This window comes from Bos grunniens, chromosome 8 (assembly GCF_055505025.1).
Source record: "Bos grunniens cultivar Pamir isolate PY7600 chromosome 8, Bosgru_T2T1.0, whole genome shotgun sequence".
Lineage (NCBI taxonomy): Eukaryota > Metazoa > Chordata > Mammalia > Artiodactyla > Bovidae > Bos > Bos grunniens.
This window is the reverse complement of record NC_141172.1, coordinates 10,841,937-10,869,425: the sequence shown is the minus strand read 5'-3', so window position 1 is coordinate 10,869,425 and position 27,489 is coordinate 10,841,937. Positions and strand designations below refer to the sequence as shown.

The following is a 27,489-nucleotide window of genomic DNA, read 5'->3' as shown; positions in this document are numbered from 1 at the left end:
GAGAGCTCCTGTTGCCTCATATTCAAAAATTGGTATTGTCAATCTTGAAAAATTTTAGTCTTCATGATAGATATATAGTAGCATGTCAAGTGACTTAGCAGCAGCAGCAGCAACAGCAGCATGTCACAGTGTTTTTTAATCTGCATTATATTAAGACAGCAGCATTGAGCATATTCTAATGTGCTTATTTGCCAAAAGTATATCTTCTTGGGTGAAGTGTCTACTCAGTTTTTTTGTTGTTGTTGTTGCACTTTGTATTGGGCTGCTTATTTTCTTTTTACTGAATTTTGAGAGCTCTTTTTATATTCTGAGTATGAGTCTTTTTTTTTTTTAATCAAATTAGTGATTTGTAAATGTGTCCTCCTGGTCTGTGTCTTATTGTTTTATTCTCTTCTTAGTGTCATTCACGAAGCAGAAAATTGTGATTTCAGAAATGTCAGTTTATCAATTTATTCTTTTATGGATCATGCATTTGGTATTGCATCTGTGAAATCTTTGCTTAGCCTCAAGCCAAAAAGACTTTCTCCAACGTTCTTCTAGAATTTGTATAATTTTCAGATTTAAATTTAGGTCTGAATACAATTGGAGTTAATATTAGTCTATGACTATTTTTTTTTTGCTTTTATAGATAAAATCGCTGAAGTTAATAATGCTTTCATGCTTAAATGTTCTGTCACCACCATTACCTGTTTCCATCCACATTCTACCTCTTTCTCCTTCTTCACATTCTTTTATCTAAGTGTTAGATCCTATCGCCTCCCAAGTCAGCATGTTTCTTGCTGTACTGACAACACTAACATGGTCCAAATGCTTTCCTGGTTTCTTTCCTTCACATGTATGCAAGCTTAAGTTCTTTCTATTAAAAATAAACAGTAAAATAACACTGTTGAAACTACATAGCTTTCCAATGACTTAATATTAACTTGCCTTAATTCTTTCCCTATCTGTATAACCCTCCTCACTCTTCCCCCTTCTCACTCTATATCATCTCTCTCTTTATGTTGCTTGAAATATGTTTTCCTGTATTTTCCCTTCTCATTGTATTGGTGACCATACACAAAATCGGGGATTCTTCTGCCACCTTTAAAACAATGAATCCCCTGTGTACGCTCCAGACTATTATAATCTGACCTATATTATAACCAAACCTGTGTTAACTTCACACTATTTCCAGTAGGAATGTCAGTTGCATTATATGTCAAATTTAACTCATTCTTCTTTGACCCAACATGTGACTTGTTCTGTATTTCCTGTGCTAGTAGAAGGCTTAACACTTACCTTATCACCTAAATCAGAGAGCTGTGATTCCTCTGTAACCTCTCCTTCATTCTCCATGAAAAAAATTATGAATTTCTTTCAATTATATTTCTTACCTATGTCTCCAATTCACATTTCTTCTCTATATTCTCTGTTCTACCCTCATTATATCTCTTCTGAAGTTTTGGAACAGTATTCAAATGGTCCCACAGAATCCGGTCCTTATTCTCTACAAATCCAACTTTCATACTAATGCTCAGACAAAGTTTCTGAAAGATAAATCTGTTCATAGGAACAACGTGTAAAAGCATGCATACCCACTGTGTGTAGGAAGAATTGCACATATTCTCATTTAACAGAATATGCCTTCCATGATCTGAGTACCTTATATTTGTCAGTCACTCTTAAATCTTTTCACTTACAATAAAGTCCTCTAAATGAATTCTAAGAGCCATCTACAACTAACTTTTTAGATTTCCTTGAACATGGCATTTTTAATATACCACTAATCCTTAATCCATGACATGTACCTCTTCCTGAAATGGCCTTCCTTTTCATGTCCATTGGCAATCAACATAACTCCTGAAAAGGGTGGCTCATGCTTTCTTTTGCATAGAGCTTCCCATGACTCAGTAAAGCCCAGGTGAGTATTCCTGTTTTTCCCTAAGTATGTACTTCTATGGAGCCCTTAACACAGTATAACTATGATAACTATAATTTGGCCTATTATTCCCCATTGCTACACTTCAGGGCACAAGCCAGTTCATACTTTTGTTTACACATTCAGAATCTAGGACAATCTTTGGCACACAGAAAACTGTTGACATTTTTGTTAAATGAGTAATTCATTTTTCTCTTTTCGTGGAGAATATTGTTCAAGGAGAGATACCTTTGCAATAAAAGATAAAAAATTTCCCTTTCTTTAAGGACACAGGCATCAGATATGTTCTACAACCTCTGATTGAAACTAAAAAATATTTTCTGAATCAGATATGACAAAAGTAGTGTGAGAATACAATAAACATTTAAGCCCTTAAAGTTAGGTATTCACTCATAAACTCAAAAGACAGCAAGGTATTCAAACCCAGCAAATGTTCCTATTCATCTGAAAAGGTAAACATATAGTCTATTTGCATAGAAACCAAATTCTGCTTTTGCTAGTTTCTCCCTTTATGAGTATAGAAGTAGTAGTGGTTTAGTCACTAAGTTGTGTCTGACTCTTGTGACCCCATGGACTGTAGCCCACCAGGCTCCTCTGTCCATGGGATTTCCCAGGCAAGAGTACTGGAGTGGGTTGCCAGCCCCTTCTCCAGGGCATCTTTCCCACCCAGGGATTAAACCCACATCTCCTGCAATGGCAGGCAGATTCTTTACCACTGAACCACCAAGGAAGATGATTATAGAAGTAACACTTGATTATTTAGATGTAGTGGGATTTTTTTTTTAGTTCTATAATTTATTTGAACATAATAGTTAATGTTTGGACGTAACTTAAAAATTAGAATAATAGGTGAAAATTTAAGAAAATATTTTATTTCACATAACTCATTAATATGATGTGAAAGCCTATTTATTAAGAACTATAGCCCTTAATTTTTAGGTAAGAAAATATAGAAAATGGCTAAAGAAAATTATTTTAAAATAACCATAAATCCTAAGCTGACTTATTTCTCATTATTTTTATCTTACTGTTCAATAGAAAAGGTCCTTGTCATCATAAAATTGTCAGTGACAAAATGAAACATTGAGTCCACAACTGATAAAAATCCCAATAAAAGGCTACAAAGTAAGAACGCATATACTAAAGCCATCTCTGCCATTTCAATTACTGTCCTGAAGCCAGCCAGCAGTGCTCACCAGAATGACCTATGAAAACATGAAAACTAGAGTACAAATCTGGATTCCATTGCTTGCTAGTTGTGGGATTCATGGCAGATCATTAACCTCTGACTCTGTAAACCCACTTGCAGTTGACAAAAATAGCAAGGCCTATTTAGCAGAAGAATTTAATGAAATATGTGTCAATCAGGACATTCCGAGCTATGCTATGGCCAATTAACAAGTCCAAAACATTTGTGGCTTAAAACTGCACACTTGATTCCCAGTTAAGCTTCAGGTATGGCTGGCCAACTGCCCATTCTGCCCCACCATAACGCTCCAGGATGCAGGTTCACATATCCATCAGGAACACTGCCAGTCTGCCAAGGAAGGAAATAGAAATCTGGCAAGTTGCATATTGACTTTAAAGTAACATTGACATATATACACTCCCAAGTGTAAACTAGATAGCTAGTGGGAAGCTGCTGAATAGCACACGGAACTTAGTTCTGTGCTCTGTGATGACCTAGTGGGGTGGGAGGGAGGTTCAAGAGGGAAGGGATATATGTATACATGTAGCTGATTCACTTTGTTGTACAGCAGAAACTAATACAGCATTGTAAAGCAATTATACTCCAATTAAAAAAAATAAAAAATAAAGCTTCAACCTAGACATAACATGTTACCTCTGCTCATATTTCATTGATCATATCGCAAGAGGACAGGGAAGTATAATCCTATCATGTGCTACAAGGGATACTTAGAAGCTTGTATTTTACACACATAGCATTTTGATAAGCTCAGGGATCCTGGATAGATCACAATAGTTAATAGCTTGCTGTACTCATAGATTACTCTGTTCAAGGGCTTTGATCCTGTCATCTTAGCGAATTCTCATATTGGTCTGTACAGCAGGTACCCTGCTCTATCAGACACTGCTACTTGCCTTTCCAACATCCATTCCCTTAATACTGATGTGATTTATAGAACTGAGATTTCATGTGGAATAACAGTTTATAAAGCTTACATTGCTTCTGCTGCTGCTGCTGCTGCTAAGTCGCTTCAGTCGTGTCCGACTCTGTGCAACCCCATAGATGGCAGCCCACCAGGCTCCACCGTCCCTGGGATTCTCCAGGCAAGAACACTGGAGTGGGTTGCCATTTCCTTCTCCAATGCATGAAAGTGAAAAGTGAAAGTGAAGTTGCTCAGTCATGTCCAACTCTTCGCGACCCCATGGACTGCAGCCCACCAGGCTCCTCTGTCCATGGGATTTTCCAGGCAAGAGTAGTGGAGTGGGGTGCCATTGCCTTCTCTGATATAAAGCTTACATTATCTCTATATAATAACTATTTGGAGTCAAGTGGAAAACTTCAGGCTAAACTATGGTATGTGGATTCTCTAAAAATAGCATCCCTTAAAAATATATAAATACATAAGGTAAAGCCATTCACTCTCCCCTCATCTTTCTATGGAAGGCAGAAATAACATCAAGTGATACAATGGTTATCAGGGGTTGTTCAGTCACTATTCAGTCACATGCCGGGCTATGTGCAACCCCATGGACTGCAGCACTCCAGGCTTCCTTGTCCTTCACCAACTCCCAGAGCTTGCTCAAACTCATGTCCATTGAGTCAGCGATGCCATCCAACCATCTCATCCTCTGCTGTCCCCTTCTTCTCTTGTCTTCAATCTTTCCCAGCATCAGGGTCTTTTCTAATGAGTCGACTCTTTGCATCAGGTAGCCAAAGTATTGGAGCATGGGGGTAGGAAGGTAACCAGGGACATGCTGGCCATAACATCACTGCTGGTGATGCAGATCTGATGCCAGCAGTGAGTTACCTTGACCCTCCTGTATGTGAGCTAAATAAATAAGCCTCCTCTTCTTTGAGATGACTTCTAAAGTTCTCTATTTTCATCTGAATCATTTCTAATGGATGCAATTTATATCTGCCCAGATTATTAATAAAATAGAACTAGTCATAGAGGAGTTATCTATATTGGCTAAAATACAAGACCAATTAAGGCCAGATCTATATTGGCCTGATGATAAAGCCAGTTGGTTAACAAGGGACTATCCAATCAATTCTAACAACTGTGAGTCAAATCACATATATTTGGTATTTCAATAGATATGTTATAACCAAATTATTTATAAAATTTAGATATTATTAAGGAACAGAGAAATTCTCAATGTTAATAAAATAGAGTTCAAATAAAATACACATGCTTCAATTAAGTGTATCCAAGTTTTCTTATTGATGTAACTTTGGCAGTGTGATTTCATTGTATAAATATAGTTTTCAGTAAGTGAATATAGGGTAACCAGTACCTTTATTAGGCTGAGGTTCCCTCACTTATGAATTGCAGTAGTGGATTAGATAATATGTATTACTTTCTAGCCTGTGGAATCTATGATTTTATTGTGGTGAGAGCAGGTGCTTTTAGAAACCTAACCATGCTTTGTGTATGATTCCTATAGAACAAATAGGAATTATTTGTTTTAATATCTTTCTTCTACAGGGATGCAAACTTTATCATAAAGGCATGCTTGCCTTTGTCACCCTGTGCTTCTAGCACTTAGTAGAAAATCTGCTCAAAGTATATTAATTGATGGGTAAAGTGTTAAATACTGTTCTACCTGAAAACAGGGCTAGGTAGATAAGGAAGAGAATCACTTTGAATTAATCACAGCAATTTGTATTGATTAACTTGGAACCAATGTGACTATTACAAATAGGCAAATCTAGGCTTAACTAAATAAAAATTTCCTCACCATTTAGAGCTGCTTTTTGATTACTTATCTTGGGATCTTGTGAAGACTCAGTCTCAGGATATAATAGAAATAATAAATATTGACCTTGAAAAAGAGACACTTTTCTGAATTGACTGATGGTAGTCTATTTGTTAATATTCCATTGACACTAAATACACTCGAAAACTTGGGTGGTTTAAAAACAATTAAAATCATTACTTTGCTCATGTAACAATTTTGTGTATATTTTCTTCAGTAGGGGGGCCTTTCTCCCTAAAATAACTCAGGGATCCGACTTACGTCCATCTCTGGCTGTGCCATCTCCTTGGCCTCATCTCGCTCTGGATCCAGTTGGCAGAGGAGGAAAAGCATGAGGGAGAGTCCATCACACTGTTTTATGGTCCAGGCAGGAGAGAGATTCAGATTACTAGCATTCACCCTCACTGATGAGAACGTAGATATATGGCCACACCTAACAGGAAAGAAGCCTTAGAAGTATACACTGTCTTTTCAAATAAGGAAATAAAGAATTTCAGTGGACAATTGGTCTTTGTTAATCTTGCATTACAATTCTGTAATCTGCAATTCTACATAGATACAATGGAAGGATATGTATTTATTTTGGGTCCTTCAAACACTCCCAGTCCATCTTCAAGTATGAGTTATTTTCCCTTCTTGACATTAAAGCTTGAGAAAATAATGTGAATCTACTCTCAGAATTTCAGTATTGGAACTGAAAATGATATTCTTAAAGCTGTTTGTATCACATTCTCTTTTTTTTTTTCCTTAGAAAGCTCATCAGTGGAACATTTTATGATGCTAATTCAATCTAAGCTTCTGTACTAATTCACATTATTTTCGTTAGAAGTTCTATTCATCATAGAAACTAGATAAGCATAGAAGGCACAGAACTGGAAGGACTTGTAGATGGACTGTAATGAAATAGTGGCTTTTATATTCTCATTCAGTCAGATTCTCATTATTATCTCCCAATACCAAATGAAACTTTCAGTAACAGGCACAGACCATTGTTAGGTTTTATGACCATTGCACATTTGTTCAAAAGTAAATTGAAATAATTGCCTTGGTTAAAATAATTGAAGGTCATCTGTAAATGGATTTATTCCACGTGTGTGCATGCATGTGTGTGTGAGTGTGTGTATCCTCCCTATAAACAAGCACCTGCAAAGAATTTTAGACTCTCTTCTTACATTTAAGGGAAAATAAAAGGCATCTAAATAATAAAAATGAAGGGGAAGAACATTGTGAAGCTATTTCTTATTAAGTTATAATGCTCATTTTATAAGCTTTCACATACACATCCTTCCCCAGGTTTTTAAAAAATTTTAAACCAGTTTTTGCCCAGTTAAAATTTAAATCTCAAAGGTCAGGATTATGTCTCCCTTTCAAAAAGATTTCCCCTATACCTATATACTGAGTGCATTTTGGATACTTTGTAACTTAAGTGTTGAATATGTATGTAATGTGATTTCAAGTATTAGGTTCACCTTGACACACACACACACACACACACACACACACATCCCTGTCTCTCACAGGTTATTTTCTATGTAATTTACAAAAAGAACAGGCTAAATTTCAATTATTTATGTTATTTTTACAAACTGTCCCTTTTGAATGGTTGTTTCACAATACTGACATCATTACAGAAATCTTAAATAACAGTAACAAATTTCGTGGACACATGAAAATTATTTTTAATCTTGAATATCATTGCTTTAAAAGGAGAAAGAATAGTCATAGAGCTAAGAATATACTTTAAAGGAAACTGCATTTAGCATCCATGCTGTCCTTGACACAAGAGCTAGTATCATTTTTTTTTATTCTGAATGTTTGCTATTTATTTATTTTTTTAATTTTATTTTATTTTTAAACTTTACATAATTGTATTAGTTTTGCCAAATATCAAAATGAATCTACCACAGGTATACATGTGTTCCCCATCCTGAACCCTCCTCCCTCCTCCCTCCCCATACCATCCCTCTGGGTTGTCCCAGTGCACTAGCCCCAAGCATCCAGTATCGTGCATCGAACCTGGACTGGCATCTCATTGCATACATGATATTTTACATGTTTCAATGCCATTCTCCCAGATCTTCCCACCCTCTCCATCTCCCACAGAGTCCATAAGACTGTTCTATACATCAGTGTCTCTTTTGCTGTCTCATACACAGGGTTATTGTTACCCTCTTTCTAAATTCCATATATATGCGTTAGTATACTGTATTGGTGTTTTTCCTTCTGGCTTACTTCACTCTGTATAATAGGCTCCAGTTTCATCCACTTTTATAAACTATAAAATACAAAAGATTATTTTATGTGAAACTAATATAAAAATATTAAAAAGAATCAACCACGTATTGATTTGGACCACTATAAATAAATAACTATGCAACTTAAATATCTTATACATTATAATTATGTGGTTTATCCAAAATATATTCCATTTCGAATATCCTAATATTTCATTACATATAGATTCTAATACATACACACACAAACAGCATGAATATTCTCCTTCCCTTTCATTCTCATTATCACCACTGCCCCTTCCACCACCCCAATGTACCCTCAAATATAAGTTTACAGAAAAGATCAGTCAGAATCTGACTTATCAAGGATAAGTCAAGGAGTCAATATGACTCATATGACCAGACATACAATATTTTGAACAGTTTGAGATCATTTTCGGCAGAGCTGCGGTAATGACCCTCCTAACCTCTGACTCTAAAGAAGTAGAGGAATATCTGAGAGATTATGTCAAATATCTTCTCCAATGATTCAGAATACTTTTCTTGCATTCCCCAAATATTCTTTAGTTCAATTCAAATAAAATTTCTCTTGGAAAACTTTTGGAACAATAAGACTCAATCTGAGTCAGATATCACTTTACAGCAAATTGCATTTCCAGTATTTATTCATTATCGTTTAATTTTTTGAAAGCTGATTCACTGTTATGCAGTTCTCACTGTTATTATAGAGAACAAAATAAAATAAAAGACAAGTTTGCTTTGACAACTCCATTATTGGTATACTTGTTACAAGGAAATGCAAGTACACCTCTAAGATACTTGCTGATGATTGAAAAATGGCAACGAAAACAGACTGCTTCTCACTTCTCATTGTTACCTGCACTTTTGTAGGCTATGGATCAAACTACTGTCTCAAAACAAAAATTCAGAAATGTCATAGAGAAAAGGCAGGTGGTAGACAGAAGTCTGATGTCCTTCCAAGATTCTGATATCCTGATGACTTAATCAAATGGTAAGCTAGATACTGCTGTAAGGGACTCTGTAGATGAGATTAAGGCCACTAATCAGCTGACCTTTAAAAAGACTATCCTGGATCCAGATGTGTTAATATAATCATGTGATGATGGCTAACTTGCTTTAGTTGTGTCCAACTCTGCAACCCTATGGACGGTAGCCCACCAGGCTTCTCTGTCCGTGGGATTCTGCAGCAGAGAATACTGGAGGGGGCTTCCATGCCCTCCTCCAGGGGATCTTCCTGACCCAGGAAATCAGATTGAACCCATGTCTCTCAAAGTTTACTTGCATTGACAAGTGGGTTCTTTACCACTAGCGCCACCTGGGAGGCTCTAATATAATCACTGCTGCTGCTAAGTCGCTTCAGTCACGTCCGACTCTGTGTGACCCCAGAGACAACAGCCTACCAGGCTCCCCCATCCCTGGGATTCTCCAGGCAAGAACACTGGAGTGGGTTGCCATTGCCTTCTCATGAGCCCTCAAATGTAGAAGAAAAAGGGTAAAGAGTCAGAGACACAGCAGAACAAGGTAGGAGGTAAAGTTAGAAATCGGATTTTCTGCCTTTTTTGGCTTTGAGGAGGACCATGAACCAAGGAATGCCGGTAGTTCCCAGATGAGATCAGCATGAAACCAAGTTCGGTCAACAATCTGAATGAGCTTGGAAAGAAGATTCTCCCACAGAGCCTGCAGACAGGAAAGTACTCTAGCTGACATCTTAAGTTGACCTTGAAAAATTCTAAGAACCAACTGAGCCACTCCATATCCTTGCTCAAACAAACTGTGAGATAATGAATGTATTTTAAGCCCCAAAGTTTATGGTAATTTGTTAGTATAGCAATAAAAACCTAAAACAGGCAGGTCAACAGTGAGTGAGTGTGTGTGTTTATGTGTGTGTGCTACTTACATAGTATCTCTAATGCTTAGAGCAGAGACTGGCACATATATTAAAGTGCATAGATATTTGACTAATGAAATTTGCTAATTACTTTAGAGCCTAAAAGTTAGGAAAAATTATTCTAAGCATAATCAGATTGTTAATATATATTTTGTGTATGTGATCGAACCATTCTGAAGTGAAAATATTGGTACTTTTATGTTAGAATCAAGTAATGCATGGCTCATGCATTCTCAGTTATGTTTCACTCTTTGAGATGCTTTGGATTGTAGCTTACCAGGTTCCTTTATCTACAGGATTTTTCAGGCAATAATACTGGAGTGGATTGCCATTTCCTCCTCCAGTGAATCTTTCCAACTTGGAGATCGAACCTGTATCACATATGTCTCTCCAATGTCTCCTGTATTGCAGGTGGAATCTTTACTGCTGAGCTATTGGGTAAGCCCAATAGTTCAGGAAAAGATAAAAGCACACCTGAGCTCAGGGGTGGCAGCCAAGGGATTTGGCAAACCACTTCAGTATTCTTGCTTTGAGAACCCCATGAACAGTATGAAAAGGCAAAATGATAGGATACTGAAAGAGGAAATCCCAGGCTTGGTAGGTGCCCAATATGCTATTGGAGATCAGTGGAGAAATAACTCCAGAAAGAATGAAGGGATGGAGCCAAAGCAAAAGCAATACCCACTTGTGGATGTGACTGGTGACAGAAGCAAGGTCCAGTGCTGTAAACAGCAATATTGAATAGGAACCTGGAATTTCAGGTCCATGAAGCAAGGCAAATTGGAAGTGGTCAAACAGGAGACGGCAAGAGTGAACATTGACATTCTAGGAATCAGCGAACTGAAATGGACTGGAATGGGTGAATTTAACTCAGATGACCATTATATCTACTACTGTGGGCAAGAATCCTGTAGAAGAAATGGAGTAGCAATCATGGTCAACAAGAGTCCGAAATGCAATACTTGGATGCAATCTCGAAAATGACAGAATGATCTCTGTTCGTTTCCAAGGCAAACCATTCAATATCAGGGTAATCCAAGCCTATGCTCCAACCAGTAACGCTGAAGAAGCTGAAGTTGAATGGTTCTATGAAGATCTACAAGACCTTTTAGAACTAACACCCAAAAAAGATGTCCCTTTCATTACAGGGGACTGGAATGCAAAAGTAGGAAGTCAAGAAACACCTAGAGTAACAGGCAAATTTGGCTTTGGAGTACAGAATGAATCAGGGCAAAGGCTAATACAGTTTTGCCAAGAAAACGCACTGGTTATAGCAAACACCCTCTTCCAACAACGCAAGAGAAGACTCTACACGTGGACATCACCAGATGGTCAACACCAAAATCAGATTGATTATATTCTTTGTAGCCAATAATGGAGACGCTCTATACAGTCAACAAAAACAAGACCAGGAGCTGACTGTGGCTCAGATCATGAACTCCTTATTGCCAAATTCAGACTTAAATTGAAGAAAATGGGGAAAACCACTAGACCATTCAGGTATGACCTAATTAAATCCCTTATGATTATACAGTGGAAGTGAGAAATAGATTTAAGGGACTAGATCTGATAGACAGAGTGCCTGATCAACTATGGAATGAGGTTTGTGACATTGTACAGGAGACAGGAATCAAGACCATCTCCATAGAAAAGAAATGCAAAAAGCAAAATGGCTGTCTGAGGAGGCCTTACAAATAGCTGTGAAAAGAAGAGAAGTGAAAAGCAAAGGAGAAAAGGAAAAATATAAGCAACTGAATGCAGAGTTCCAAAGAATAGCAAGGAGAGATAAGATAGCCTTCCTTAGCAATCAATGCAAAGAAATAGAGGAAAACAACAGAGTGGGAAAGACTAGAGATCTCTTCAAGAAAATTAGAGATATCAAGGGAATATTACATGCAAAGATGGGCTTGATACAGGACAGAAATGGTATGGACCTAACAGAAGCAGAAGATATTAAGAAGAGGTGGTAAGAATATACAGAAGAACTGTACAAAAAAGATCTTCATGACCAAGATGATCACAATGGCATGATCACTCACCTAGAGCCAGACATCCTGGAATGTGAAGTCAAGTGGGCCTTAGAAAGCATCACTACGAACAAAGCTAGTGGAGGTGATGGAATTCCAGTGGAGCTATTTCAAATCCTGAAAGATGATGCTGTGAAAATGCTGCACTCAATATGCCAGCAAATTTGGAAAACTCAGCAGTGGCCACAGGACTGGAAAGGGTCAGTTTTCATTCCAATCCCAAAGAAAGGTAATGCCAAAGAATGCTCAAAGGCAATGCTGCACAATTGCACTCATCTCACATGCTAGTAAAGCAATGCTCAAAATTCTCCAAGCCAGGCTTCAGCAATACGTGAACCGTGAACTTCCAGATGTTCAAGCTGGTTTTAGAAAAGGCAGAGGAAGCAGAAATCAAATTGCCAACATCCACTGGATCATCGAAAAAGCAAGAGAGTACCAGAAAAACATCTATTTCTGCTTTATTGCCTATGCCAAAGCCTTTGACCGTGTGGATCACAATAAACTGTGGAAAATTCTGAAAGAGATGGAAATACCAGACCACCTGACCTGCCTCTTGAGAAACCTATATGCAGGTCAGGAAGCAACAGTTAGAACTGGACATGGAACAACAGACTGGTTCCAAAGAGAAAAAGGAGTACGTCAAGGTGGTATATCGTCACCCTGCTTATTTAACTTATATGCAGAGTACATCATGAGAAATGCTGGGCTGGAAGAAGCACAAGCTGGAATCAAGATTGCCGGGAGAAATATCAATACCCTCAGATACGCAGATGACACCACCCTTATGGCAAAAAGTGAAGAGGAACTAAAGAGCCTCTTGATGAAAGTGAAAGAGAAGAATGAAAAAGTTGGCTCAAAGCTCAACATTCAGAAAACAAAGATCATGGCATCCAGTCCCATCACTTCATGGGAAATAGATGGGGAAACAGTGGAAACAGTGAGAGACTTTATTTTTTTAGGCTCCAAAATCACTACAGATGGTGACTGCAGCCATGAAATTAAAAGACGCTTACTCCTTGGAAGGAAAGTTATGACCAACCTAGATAGCATATTGAAAAGCAGAGACATTACTTTGCCAACAAAGGTTCGTCTAGTCAAGGCTATGGTTTTCCAGTGATCATGAGTGGATGTGAGAGTTGGACTGTGAAGAAAGCTGAGCACTGAAGAATTGTTGCTTTTGAACTGTGGTGTTGGAGAAGACTCTTGAGAGTCCCTTGGACTTCAAGGAGATCCAACCAGTCCATTCTAAAGGAGATCAGCCTTGGGTGTTCTTTGGAAGGAATGATGCTAAAGCTGAAGCTCTGGTACTTTGGCCACTTCATGCGAAGAGCTGACTCATTGGAAAAGACTCTGATGTTGGAAGGAATTGGGGGCAGGAGGAAAAAGGGACGACAGAGGACGAGATGCCTGGATGACATCACCAACTCGATGGATGTGAGTTTGAGTGAACTCCAGGAGTTGGTGATGGACAGGGAGGCCTGGCATGCTGCGATTCATGGGCTCGCAAATAGTCGGACACGACTGAGCAACTGAACTGAACTGAACTGAACTGAACTGAATTACTCAGATATAAAAATAGAGAATTTTTTCACTTTTATGGTACATAACATTTGCTTGGTACCCAAGAAAAGTTAGCTGTTATCTGCCTTTTTTTTCTCTTTCTTCTTCCATCCTACAATTAGACTTAAACATGAACTATTAAAACCCATTGATCATATATTATTTCACATAGCAGCTCACTCAATGTTTGACAATGAAAAAAACTTAAATGGTGAATTGCATTCTAAATATACAGTTGCAGAATTAGAAAACCTGACAATAGGAGAAGGGAACCCTTATCTCTTACCTCTTAGGTTCCATTATGTACTAACCTAGGGTAAGCCAATATGGAGTATCCATGGTGACTCTAAAGAACTAAGCGTTCTTTGCTGACTTCATGAATTCATAACAGTAGTTTCCTATTGAAATGGCAACAGCATCCATTAGCCATTCTTAATTGACTGCATGTTGTTGTTTATCGATCACTCAGTCATGTCCAACTACTTGTGACACCACGGACTGCAGCATGCCAGGCCTCCCTGTCCCTCACCATCTCCTGGAATTTGTCCAAGTTCATTTCCATTGCATTAGTGAAGCCATCAAGCCATCTGATCCTCTGATACCCTCTTCTTCTTCTGCCCTCCATCATTCCCAGCATCAGGGACTTTTCCAATGAGTCAGTTGTTCACATCAGGTGACCAAAATACTGGAGCTTCAGCTTCAGCATTAGTCCTTCCAATGAGTATTCAGGGTTGATTTCCTTTAAGATTGACTGATTTGATTTCCTCTCTGTCCAAGGGACTCTCAGGATTCTTCTCCAGCACCACAGTTCAAAGGTATTAATTCTTTGCCCCTCTGCCTTCTTTACCGTCCAGCTGTCAAAACTATATGTGACCACTGGGAAGACCATAGCCTTGACTATACAGACTTTGTCAGCAGAGTGATGTCTCTGCTTTTCAACACATTGTCTAGATTTGTCATTGCTTTCCTGCCAAGAAGGAATAGTCTTCTGATTTCATGGCTTCAGTCATCATCTGCAGTGATTTTAGAGCCCAAGAAAAGGAAATCTATCACTATTTTCACTTTTCCCCCTTCTATTTGCCATGAAGCAATGGGGCTGGATACCATGATCTTAGATTTTTTTAAATATTTAGTTTTTAAGACAGCTTTTTTACTCTCCTCCTTCACCCTCATCAAGAGGTTCTTTAGTTCCTCTTCACTTTCTGCCATTAAAGTGGTATCATCTGCATATCTGAGGTTGTTGATGTTTCTCCCACCTATCTTGATTCCAGGTTATAACTCATCCAGCCCAGCATTTCTCATGACGTGTTCAGCATGTAAGTTAAATACACAGGGTAACAACAGACAGCCTTGTTGTACTCCTTTCTCAATCCTGATCCAGTCAGGTGTTCCATACAGGGTTCCAACTCTTGCTTATTGACCCGCATGCAGGTATCTCGGGAGACAGGTAAAATGGTCTGGTATTCCCATCTCTGCATATGTCATGTGAAATACACACACACACATACACACACACATACTCATCATGGAATGTTTTATTTCCTCTTTGAGAAATAAGGAAACCAAAGTATAAAGAGTAAATGCTTTAGACACAGATGTAAAATTAGTAAATGACTGAAATGGAATTTGAATTCAGTTCTGTGTGGCTCCTTAGCCTTTGCTCTGGATAGCCTACCAGATTATGTTTCTAGGCAAAAGGTTTTAAAACCTGTTAGAATATTTTATGACGTGTTCCACAAGAGAATAATGTGTGGTTTGAGAAATAATTGGTCCATCCACTATCTTTGCAATCTATTGTTTCTGTGACTAAACATGATTACTTTGGCTCTCTGAATTCAATTTTTTCATACGTAACATAGAATATTACTTTACTAGCCTGTGAGATGAGTGCAATTGTATGGTAGTTTGAGCATTCTTTGGCATTGCCTTTCTTTGGGATTGGAACGAAAACTGACCTATTCCAGTCCTGTGGCCACTGCTGAGTTTTCCAAATTTGCTGGCATATTGAGTGCAGCACTTTCACAGCATCATCTTCCAGCATTTGAAATAGCTCAACTGGAGTTCCATCACCTCCACTAGCTTTGTTCGTAGTGATGCTTTCTAAGCCCCACTTGACTTCACATTCCAGGATGTCTGACTCTAGGTGAGTGATCACACCATCGTGATTATCTTGGTCGTGAAGCTCTTTTTTGTACAATTCTTCTGTGTATTCTTACCACCTCTTCTTAATATCTTCTGCTTCTGTTAGGTCCATACCATTTCTGTCCTTTATTGTACCCATCTTTGCATGAAAAGTTCCCTTGGTATCTTTAATTTTCTTGAAGAGATCTCTAGTCTTTCCCATTCTGTTGTTTTCCTCTATTTCTTTGCATTGATCGCCGAGGAAGGCTTTCTTATCTCTCCTTGCTATTCTTTGAAACTCTGCATTCAGTTGCTTATATCTTTCCTTTTCTCCTTTGCTTTTCGCTTCTCTTCTTTTCATAGCTATTTGTAAGGCCTCCCCAGACAGCCATTTTGCTTTTTGCATTTCTTTTCTATGGGGATGGTCTTGATTCCTGTCTCCTGTACAATGTCATGAACCTCCATCCATAGTTCATCAGGTACTCTATCTATCAGATCTAGTCCCTTAAATCTATTTCTCATTTCCACTGTATAATCGTTATGAATTTGAATTAGGTCATACTTGAAGAATGGTCTAATGGTTTTTAGAAACCTATATGCAAGTCAGGAAGCAATAGTTAGAACTGGACATGGAACAACAGACTGGTTCCAAATAGGAAAAGGAGTACGTCAAGGCTGTATATTGTCACCCTGCTTATTTAACTTCTATGCAGAGTACATCATGAGAAACGCTGGGCTGGAGGAAGCACAAGCTGGAATCAAGATTGCTGGAAGAAATATCAATAACCTCAGATATGCAGATGACACCACCCTTGTGGCAGAAAGTGAAGAGGAATGAAAAAGTCTCTTGATGAAACTGAAAGAGGAGAGTAAAAATGTTGGCTTAAAGCTCAACATTCAGAAAATGAATATCATGGTATCTGGTCCCATCGCTTCATGGGAAACAGATGGGGAAACAGTGGAAATAGTGTCAGACTTTATATTGGGGGGCTTGAAAGTCACTGCAGATGGTAATTACAGCCATGAAATTAAAAGAGGCTTACTCCTTGGAAGGAAAGTTATGACCAACCTAGATAGCATATTCAAAAGCAGAGACATTAGTTTGCCAACAAAGGTCTGTCTAGTCAAGGCTAGGGTTTTTCCAGTGATCATGTATGTATGTGAAAGTTGGACTGTGAAGAAAACTGAGCACCAAAGAATTGATGCTTTTGAACTGTGGTGTTAGAGAAGACTCTTGAGAGTCCCTTGGACTGCAAGGAGATCCAACCAGTCAATTCTGAAGGAGATCAGCCCTGGGATTTGTTTGGAAGAAATGATGCTAAAGCTCAAACTCCAATATTTTGGCCACCTCATGAGAAGAGTTGACTCATTGGAAAAGACTCTGATGCTGGGAGGGATTGGAGGCAGGAGGAGAAGGGGACAACAGAGGATGAGATGGCTGGATGGCATCACTGACTTGATGGACATGAGTTTCGGTGAACTCTGGGAGTTGGTGATGGACAGGGAGGCCTGGTTTGCTGCAGTTCACGGGGTCGCAAAGAGTCGGACTGAGCGACGGAACTGAACTGAACCTAGAATAATCACAATACCTACTTAACTGTGCTTTTATGAGAAGTATGCAATATATGTAGAGTGAGATACATAAAGTACTTAGTCCAGCACCTGACACCAAGGAAATGCTCTCAGAAGTTAGCAGACACCACTATTATTATCACCTGCTACATTGGTGGAGGAAACCAGGACTATAATGCAATATTAAAATGGAAATTACAGCTGTCCACTAGGATAATCAACTGCCATTATCTCAAGAAATAGAGCCAGTTAAGTGTCATGAACACTTCTCTGCATTGATTGTAAACGTGGACAAGTACTCAAGAACCACTGAAATAGTATGCAAACACCCTATATTCCTTGAAGAACTTATGTAAATATACAAGTGGACAATGTAAAACAGTGGATGATTCACATGCATTTTGTTTGAAGAGCTTAAGAGGTTTGTTGTTGTTTAATAGGAATTGCTACAAGCTGACGAAGAATGAAGATGGAAGTGAATTCCTTTTTCTTTTGCTTTGGGCAGTCAGGATGACTGGTAGCACTGTGTAAATTCAAGAAAGGCTGTTGACGATGCATTGGTGAGCAGGAGAATAGTAGCACTGAAGAGAAAACCAGAAGTGGTGCTGATAAATTAGAATGGGAAAATAAGCATCATGAATCCTCAGGAGTTAGGTGGTAGTCATGCAACATGAAAGCAGGAGATCAGACATTCATAGCACAGGACTCTGGACCACCATGCTGTGCACCACTCTTTTGAAGGAGCCTGTTAAATGACAAGGGCAAAACTGAAAAATACTAAAATCTCCACAAATGCCTGTCATCTGGTGTTGAAATATAGCCTTGTGGACATGAGCTACTATGATCTAAAGGACCCACGGGGGCAGATTACAAGTCAGGAAGCTATCTAACACGCCCTGGGGATGCTCTCCATCGTGAGGCTCTTTAGAAGGGGAGAGTTAAGCTATACTGTTTGCACCTTTGTGCCATTATCTTATCTTAAACTTTGAGGAAATTACCACTGTTGTCAGTGCACAGCAAAATGGACAGTTTAGACAAAATGCAAAAGCAAGGAAAACTGCTAAGCAGAACAAAAAGGTAATTTTTGCCTCCTAAAAATTAACGTATCATGTCAGGACTTCCATGGTGTCCAGTGGTTAAGATCTGCCTTCCAATTCAGGAGACACAGGGTTAATTCCTGGTCCAGGATGATTCTGCATGCCATGAGGCAACTAAGCCCATGTGCAACGACCACTGAGTATGCACTTGAGAGCCTGCCAGCCACAACTACGGAGCCCACGTGCTGCAACTACTAAAGCCTGTGAGCCTAGAGCTGGGCTCTCAACAAGGGAAGCTGCCACAATGAGAAGTCCGAGTACCGCCAGCAAAGTGTAACCCCGGCTCGCTGCAACTAGAGAAAGCCTCTCCACGACAACAAAAGACCCAGTGCAACCAAAAATAAATACATTTTTAAAATGAATAAAATATTACGCCAGTGCTATATGGCAATATTCATCATATCCTTTGACTCAGGTGGGGTTGGCCCATTCTAAGATGTACCCCAAAATTCTCGCCCCCACTATGACACACCTTTTTGATTCATCCCATGAACTTTGTATTATTCTGTTTAAAACTAAAGTCTAGGCAGTGCTCTGAAGGAGTATTCCAGAAGTAAATAAGGTCCCAAATCAGTTGACTTTGAGAGACAGATCTGTGGATCTGATATGACCATATGAGCCCTTAAAAGATGCAAGACTTTCCCTGGTGAGACAGTTTGAAAGCACGGGAGGATTTGATATGAGCAAGTATCACAAACTGAATTGTTTCCCACCAAAATGTATATGGTGAGACCCTAACTGCCAGTGTGACTTTATTTAGAGACAAGGCCTGTAAGAAGGCAGTGAACGTTAGGTGAGGTCATAGTGTGGGGCCTTAATGCAATATAACTAGTGTCTTTGTAAGAGGCAGAGACCCCAGAGTCCAGTCCCTTTTCTGCATACACATAGAGCTGCAGCAAGGGGGCAGACATCTGCCAATCAGGAAGATAGGCTCTCACAAGAAACCAACCTTGATCTTGGACTTATAGCCTCCAGAACTGTGAGAAAATGAATTTCTGTTGTTTAAGCCACCTAGTGTGTGGTACTTTCACTGTGGTATCCCAAGCAGAGTCAAAAGATTTTGCATCGAGTGTTTTGAAGACTGAGAGGGTCACATGACAGGGGAACATGGACAGTAGCCTCCAGCTGACAGCCATCAAGGAAACAGGCATGCTCGTTCTGTAACTGCAAGGAAGTGAATTCTGACCCAACCTAACTTAGAGCCTTGGAATCTGAATGAGAGCACACAGATTTCAGCCTTATAAGCACCTGAGCAGGGAACCCAGCCACCTCAGCCCAGGTGTCTGCCCAACAGTACTGTGAGTTAATAAAGAGTTTTGTTCTAAGGTGCCAAACTTGTGGTAATGTATTCAAAAGGACAACAAATGAAAAGCCACTTCGAGACTAATTCTATTTTTAAAACAGCTTTATCAAGGTATAAACTGACATACAGAAAACTGTCCATATTTAAATGTATACTAGTTTGAAGATATGCATATACCTGTGAAAACATTACCACAATCAAGGTAACAGACATATTTTATATATCTATAAACTTCCAAAAATGAGATTCAGAGATATTTTTAGTGGGTTGCCCTAAAGTTTTCTGACGAGAAGTTCCTTTTTGTACTTCTCAGTCATATACCTCAACATGAGATAATAGGTGCAGGCTGCAGGTATCGCTCCCACCTAGAATACAAAATGGATGCTCACATATTTTTGTAGCAGGACATATTTTTCTTACCAGGGCCTAAGCATCAGGGACATAGTTATTTATTTCACAGGGATTAGACAGATCAATGTTGACATTATTTTTTGTAGTTCCTACTAGAGTATTTTTAAATACATTTCTGATAGCTTACAGATTTAAGAAATGAACTCAGATGGGACATTCTGATTACGTTAATAAATTAGACATATAAATACAGGCAGTGATAAAATGGGATGGGGTAGTGTGGGTAGGAGAGCACTGAGTTCTCTAATGATTCAATGCCCTCAGTACCCGAGTACCAATTGATAGATAGCACAGAAGAAGTTCAATGATGATTTAACTTAAAAGTTCCCTGTGCTTTATCATTCATGTTTAATTAGAGTTAGTCCATTAATTACCTTCTTGAGAAGTGAGACTGGAAAGAAAATTAAGTGGTACTTTCAAAAGCTAATTTTGCAAACAATTAAATGAAGCCAAATGTAATTGATAATTGCTATAACAACTGACCCTGAGGCATTCCTCTTTAGAAAAATTGTTGTTTGGACTTTGATAATATGAGAGAATAAAAAAATCTCTTCATAAATTTAAATAAGCATGGATAAGTCAAAACAAAGACAATTAAGCTTCTCATAAAATTTGACTCAAGCTAAAGCTGGCAATTTTAGCGGCACAAATTTTAACATAGTTTCTGAAAAACATACAGTTGATGATAACCAGGTCTGAAAATTGGGGAAAAATTGAAATATATTTCAATTATCACAAAAACTTGAAAAAGGCAATGAATCATGTGCTACTCTTATGTCTTTTTGAGGGAAGCTAAATCTTTTGACCATTTCTTTCCCCGTGCTCACATGTATCTTTTAAAGTTTTTAAACAGGAACTACATAGCAAACTGAGTATACCATTTTAAAATACCATTATCAATGGTAAAAAACTGGAAGCTTTTCCTCTAAAATTAGGAAGGATTCCCACTCTCATCATTTATATTTAACAAAGTGTTGGAAGTTCTAGCCACAGCAATCACAGAAGAAAATGAAATAAAAGGCATCCAAATTAGAAAGGAAGAAGTGAAACTGTCACTGTTTGCAGATGACATAATATTGCATATACAGAACCCTACAGTCTCACCATTAGTAAATGGATTCAGTAAAGTTACAAAAAAAGATTAACATACAGAAGTATTTTGTTTTTCTACACACTAATAATGAACTAGCAGTGAGAGAAAGCAAGAAAACAATCCCATTTATAATCATCAGTTCAGTTCAGTTCAGTCACTCAGTCGTGTCCAACTCTTTGAAACCCCATGAATTGCAGCATGCCAGGCCTCCCTGTCCATCACTAACTCCTGGAGTTCACTCAAACTCATGTTCCTCGAGTCGGTGATGCCATCTGCCATCTCATCCTCTGTTGTCTCCTTCTCCTCCTGTCCCCAATCCCTCCCAGCATCAAGGTCTTTTCCAATGAGTCAACTCTTAGCATGAGGTGGCCAAAGTATTGGAGTTTCAGCTTCAACATCAGTCCTTCCAGTGCACACCCAGGATTGGTCTCCTTTAGGATGGAGAAATTTAAAAATATAATATGATCCAGCAATTCCACTCCTGGGTACATATCTGAAGAAACAAAAAAACAATAATGCAAAAAAATATATATATATATATACATATATATAGGCACATCAATATTCTTAGTAGCTTTATTTATAATAATCAAGATATGGAAAACACCTAAGTGTTCATCAAAGGTAAATGGATAAAGGGGATGTGAGAAATTATATATATATATATATCTCATGGCATCTGGTCCCATCACTTCATGGGAAATACAAGGGGAAACAGTGGAAACAGTGTCAGACTTTATTTTTGGGGGCTCAAAAATCACTGCAGATGGTGATTGCAGCCATGAAATTAAAAGACACTTACTCCTTGGAAGGAAAGTTATGACCAACCTAGATAGCATATTCAAAAGCAGAGACATTATTTTGCCAACAAAGGTCCCTCTAGTCAAGGCTATGGTTTTTCCAGTGGTCATGTATGGATGTGAGAGTTGGACTGTGAAGAAAGCTGAGCACCAAAGAATTGATGCATTTGAACTGTGGTGTTGGAGAAGACTCTTGAGAGTCCCTTGGACTGCAAGGAGATCCAACCAGTCCAACCTAAAGGAGACCAGTCCTGGGTGTTCATTGGAAGGACTGATGCTGAGGCTGAAACTCCAATACTTTGGCCACCTCATGCGAAGAGTTGACTCATTGGAAAAGACCCTGATGCTGGGAGGGATTGAGGGCAGGAGGAGAAGGGGATGACAGAGGATGAGATGGCTGGATGGCATCACAAACTCGATGGACATGAGTTTGAGTGAACTCCAGGAGTTGGTGATGTACAGGGAGGCCTGGCATGCTGTGATTCATGGGTTCGCAAAGAGTAGGACACAACTGAGCAACTGAACTGAACTGAACTGATATATAATTCCAAACTAAAGTTATTTTGCTAAAGAGAAACTGTTGAACTGTAACAAAAATAAGTGTAGACTAGATTTTGTATATATGTAGAGAAAACCCCTGAGGTTATCAATTGTGTGTCACAGTCCTCTTCTGCAGATATATGTGTGCATATGTATCAGTTCAGTTCAGTCGCTCAGTTGTGTCCAACTCATTTCAACCCCATGGCCTGCAGCATGCCAGGCCTCCCTGTCCATCACCAACTCCCAGAGTTTACTCAAATTCATGTCTATTGAGTCAGTGATGACATCCAACCATCTCATCCTCTGTCATCCCCTTCTCCTCCTGCCTTCAGTCTTTCCTGGCAACAGGGTCTTTTCAAATGAGTCAGTTCTTCACATCAGGTGCCCAAAGTATTGGAGCTTCACCTTCAGCATCAGTCCTTCCAATGAACACCCAGGACTGGTCTCCTTTAGGATGGACTGGTTGGATCTCCTTGCAGTCTAAGGGACTCTCAAGAGTCTTGTCCAACACCACAGTTCAAAAGCATCAATTCTTTGGTGCTCAGCTTTCTTTATAGTCCAACTCTCACATCCATACATGACTATTGGAAAAGCCATAGCCTTGATCAGACAGACCTTTGTTGGCAAAGTAATGTTTCTGCCTTTTAATATACTGTCTAGGTTGGTCATAACTTTTCTTCCAAGGAGCAAGGATCTTTTAATTTCATGGCTTCAATCACTATCTGCAGCGATTTGGGAACCCCAAAAGATAAAGTCTGTCACTGTTTTCATTGTTTACCCATCTATTTCCCATGAAGTGATGGGACCAGATGCCATGATGTTAGTTTTCTGAATGTTGAGTTTTAAGCCAACTTTTTCACTCTCCTCTTTCACTTTCGTCAAGACACTGTTTAGTTCTTCACTTTCTGCCATAAGTGTGGTGTCATCTGCATATCTGAAGTTATTGATATTTCTCCTGGCAATCTTGATTCCAGCTTGTGATTCCAGCACAGCGTTTCTCATGATGTATTCTGCATATAAGTTAAATAAGCATGGTGACAATATACAGCCTTGATGTATTCTTTTTCCTATTTGGAACCAGTCTATTCCATGTACAGTTCTAACTGTTGCTTCCTGACCTGCATATAGGTTTCTCAAGAGGCAGGTCAGGTGGTCTGGTATTCCAATATCTTTAAGAACTTTTCAGAGTTTGTGGTGGTCCACACAGTCAAAGGCTTTGGCATAGTCAATAAAGCAAAGTAGATGCTTTTCTGGAACTCTCTTCCTTTTTCAATGATCCAACAGATGTTGGCAATTTGATCTCTGGTTCCTCTGCCTTTTCTAAATCCAGCTTGAACATCTGGAAGTTCATGGTTCATGTACTGTTGAAGCCTGGCTTGGAGAATTTTGAGCATTACTTTACTAGCGTGTGAGATGAGTGCAACTGTGCAGTAGTTTGTGCATTCTTGGGGATATATATGTACATTATATATAATCTATATACATGGTGGCTCAGATGGTAAAGAATCTGCCTGCAATTCAGGGGTCTTGGGTTCAATCCCTGGGTCAGGAAGATCCCTTGATGAGGTGAATGGCAATCCACTCAAGTAGTCTTGCCTAGAGAATTCTATAGACAGAGGAGTCTGGTGGCTACTGTCCACGGGGTCACAAAGAGTCAGACACAACTGAACGACTAACGCACTCATTTTTATATGTGTATATACACATATGGTAAAATATTACTTAGCCATAAAAAGAATTAAATTTTGCCATTTTAAACAACATGGATGGACTTGGAGGTATTATACTCAGTGAATTAAATTGGACAGAGAAAAATAAATACTGTATGTGTTGATTTATATGTGGTATATTAAAAACTAAAATGAACGAATATACTAAACAGAAATAGATGCACAGATATAGAGAATAAACTAGTGGTTACCAGTGGAAAGAAGGGTTGGAGGAGATGTAACATAGGGAAAGGATATTAAAAGGTACAAACTACTAGGTATAAAATTAATGAGACACAAGGATGTAATGTACAGTATAGGAAAGATAACCAATATTTTATAGCAACTTTAAATGGAGTAAAATCTATAAACATATTGAATCACTACTTTGTACACTTGAAAGTAATATTGTAAAGCAACCACTCTTCAAAAAATAAAATTAATTATAAATAAAATGTCATTATCAAACACTGACTCTGTGACAAGCACTCAGTATGCTGTTAGTGATACACCTAACTTTTCACTGAAACAGCTCAGAGTTCAGCAGAGGATAAATATGCTGACACAGCAAAGCATAGAAAGGACAAGCAATAGAGTAATCCAGAAAGAAAGGACACGTATTCTGTCTGGGTCAGCCAGAGCGGGCTCAACAAACAGGGGTGTGGGAGGTATAAGTCTCTTACTGAAGAGACTGGGTAGTATTGAGACCCTGGCAAGGAAAAGCATTCCAGCAGAGGGAATGGCCCGGGTAAAGACTGACAGCTGTGTGCCGACTCTGTGGGAAAGCTTCCTGGTCAGGCATCTTACAAACTTTTTGCAGAGGTGATTCAGAGGTTTTGAAAAGAATCCTGACATCAACTTTTATAAATTTATTAATTTCACTTAATAGCCAATCAGAGATATTACTGATGCTATTGTGGGTTCAGTTCTAGACCAATAAAATAAAGAAAATATCGCAATTGACTCAGACAGTGAAGAATCTGCCTGCAATGCGGGAGACTCAGGTTCCATCCCTGGGTAGGAAGATCCCCTGGAGAAGGAAATGGCTACCCCCTCCAGTATTCTTGTTTGGAGAATTCCATGGACAGAGAAGCCTGGAGGGCTATCATCTATGGGTCACAAGGAATCACACACGACTGAGCAACTACTAAGGTAAGACCAGTGAATTTTTTTGTTTTTTTAGTGCGAATAAAACTTACACTGTAGTCAATTAAGTGTTCAATAGGATTATGTCTAAAATAAATACATATCTTAATTTTTAAAACTTTATTGCTAAAAAAAATATTAACCACCATATGAGCCATCAGTTTACTGCAACAAACATATATGGAAACAGTTTTAAATATTGTGAGAATTATGAAAATGTGACACAGAAACAAGAAGTGAGCAAATGCTGTTGGAAAATGGCACTGATAGACTTGCTTGACACAGACTTGCCTCAAACCTTCAGTGTGTAAAAGTCACAATATCTTCTAAGCACACAAAAAAGTGAGACACAATAAAATAAGATATACAATTTTGGCTATTCATGCAGTTCACATTGGGCTCATATGACAAAAAATTTTACCAAAACCATGTTTTCCCTTTGGGAATTTTACAAGGCATCAGAGAACAGGAAATCAGGCAAAACAACGTGAGGCAACATTAACTTTGGGCAGCCCCCCAGCTGTGGCCCTTCTTTTTCCTGCATCTCAGAACACAGTCTTCTTTTCTTTAAGATTTTGTTTTCAAGTGGACCACTTTTAAAGTTTTTATTTAATTTTGTTATGATGTTTCTGTTTTACATTCTGTTTTTATGGCTTCAAGGCATGTGGCATCTTAAATCCCTGACCAGGGACTGAACCCACACTCCCTGCATTGGAAGGTGAAGTCTTAACTACTGGGCCACTAGGGAAGCTCCAGACACAGTCTATTTTAAAAAGCACCAAAATGCCAGTCTTGATGAATGAATTAAGATTGGTTAGAATTATCCGGAGAAGGCAATGGCAACCCACTCCAGTACTCTTGCCTGGAAAATCTCATGGACAGAGGAGCCTGGTAGGCTGCAGTCCATGGGGTCGCGAAATGTCAGACACGACTGAGCGACTTCACTTTCACTTTCCTGCATTGGAGAAGGAAATGGCAACCCACTCCAGTGTTCTTGTCTGGAGAATCCCAGGGATGGCGGAGCCTGGTGGGCTGCTGTCTATGGGGTTGCACAGAGTCGGACACGACTAAAGCGACTTAGCAACAGCAGCAGCAGCAGCAGAATTATTAGTTTCCCACAGCCAAATATCTTTTTCTGGCCCCCTCACAACTGACTACCAGAAAGCAAGTTAATACTGAATTGTAAAGATGAGTGAGTCCTAGATAAGTTTTGACGTTATGTTTACATATATTATACATTATAATATACACAAGCATACATGGATCTCCATATATGACTCTGTGTGTACATTCTCAGTCATGTCTGATTCTTTGCAACCTCATGGGCTATAGACTGTCAGAACCCTCTGTTAATGAAATATCCAGGCAAGAATACTAGAGTGGCTTGCCACTTTCTACTCCAGGGGATCTTCCGGACAGGGATCAAATCTACATTTCTTGCATTGGCAGGCAGATTCTTTACCACTGCACCACCTAGGAAGCCCTTATATATGACTACACTTACATATATATACTATGTATATGCAAAGGTCATCTCTTCTACATAACAGTTCTTTTTTTTTTAATTAATTAATTTATTTTAACTGGAGGCTAATTACTTTACAATATTGTAGTGGTTTTTGCCATACATTGACATGTATCAGCAATGGGTATACATGTGTCCCCCATCCTGAATTCCCCTCCCACCTCCCTCCCCATCCCATCCCTCAGGGTCATCCCAGTGCACCGGTCCTGAGCACCCTGTCTCATGCATTAAACCTGGACTCGTGATCTGTTTCACATATGATAATATACATGTTTCAATGCTATTCTCTCAAATCATCCCCCCCTCACCTTCTCACACAGAGTCCAAAAGACTTCTTTACTTCTATGTCTCTTTTGCTGTCTCTCAGTCATAGTTACCATCTTTCTAAATTCCACATATATGCATTAGTAAACTGTGTTGGTGTTTTTCTTTCTGACTTACTTCACTCTGTATAATAGGCTCCAGTTTCATCCACATCATTAAAACTGATTCATATCCATTATTTTTAATAACTGAGTAATATTCCATTGTGTATATGTGCCACTGCTTTCTTATCCACTCATATGCCGATGGACA

General features: G+C 38.9%; 1 long non-coding RNA gene across 2 annotated transcripts in view; it reads right to left on the bottom strand.

The window, feature by feature from the left end:
- Positions 1-2,775: 2,775 nt before the first annotated feature.
- The window catches only part of LOC147366666 (uncharacterized), a 251,660-nt gene continuing 226,946 nt past the window's right edge, over positions 2,776-27,489 (bottom strand). For both annotated transcript variants that reach the window (XR_015168879.1, XR_015168877.1), the window contains 2 exons: positions 6,128-6,299; positions 2,776-3,455 (listed from right to left, as the gene is read on the bottom strand). This is a non-coding gene — a long non-coding RNA (uncharacterized LOC147366666). The remainder of the gene's footprint in view (positions 3,456-6,127; positions 6,300-27,489) is intronic.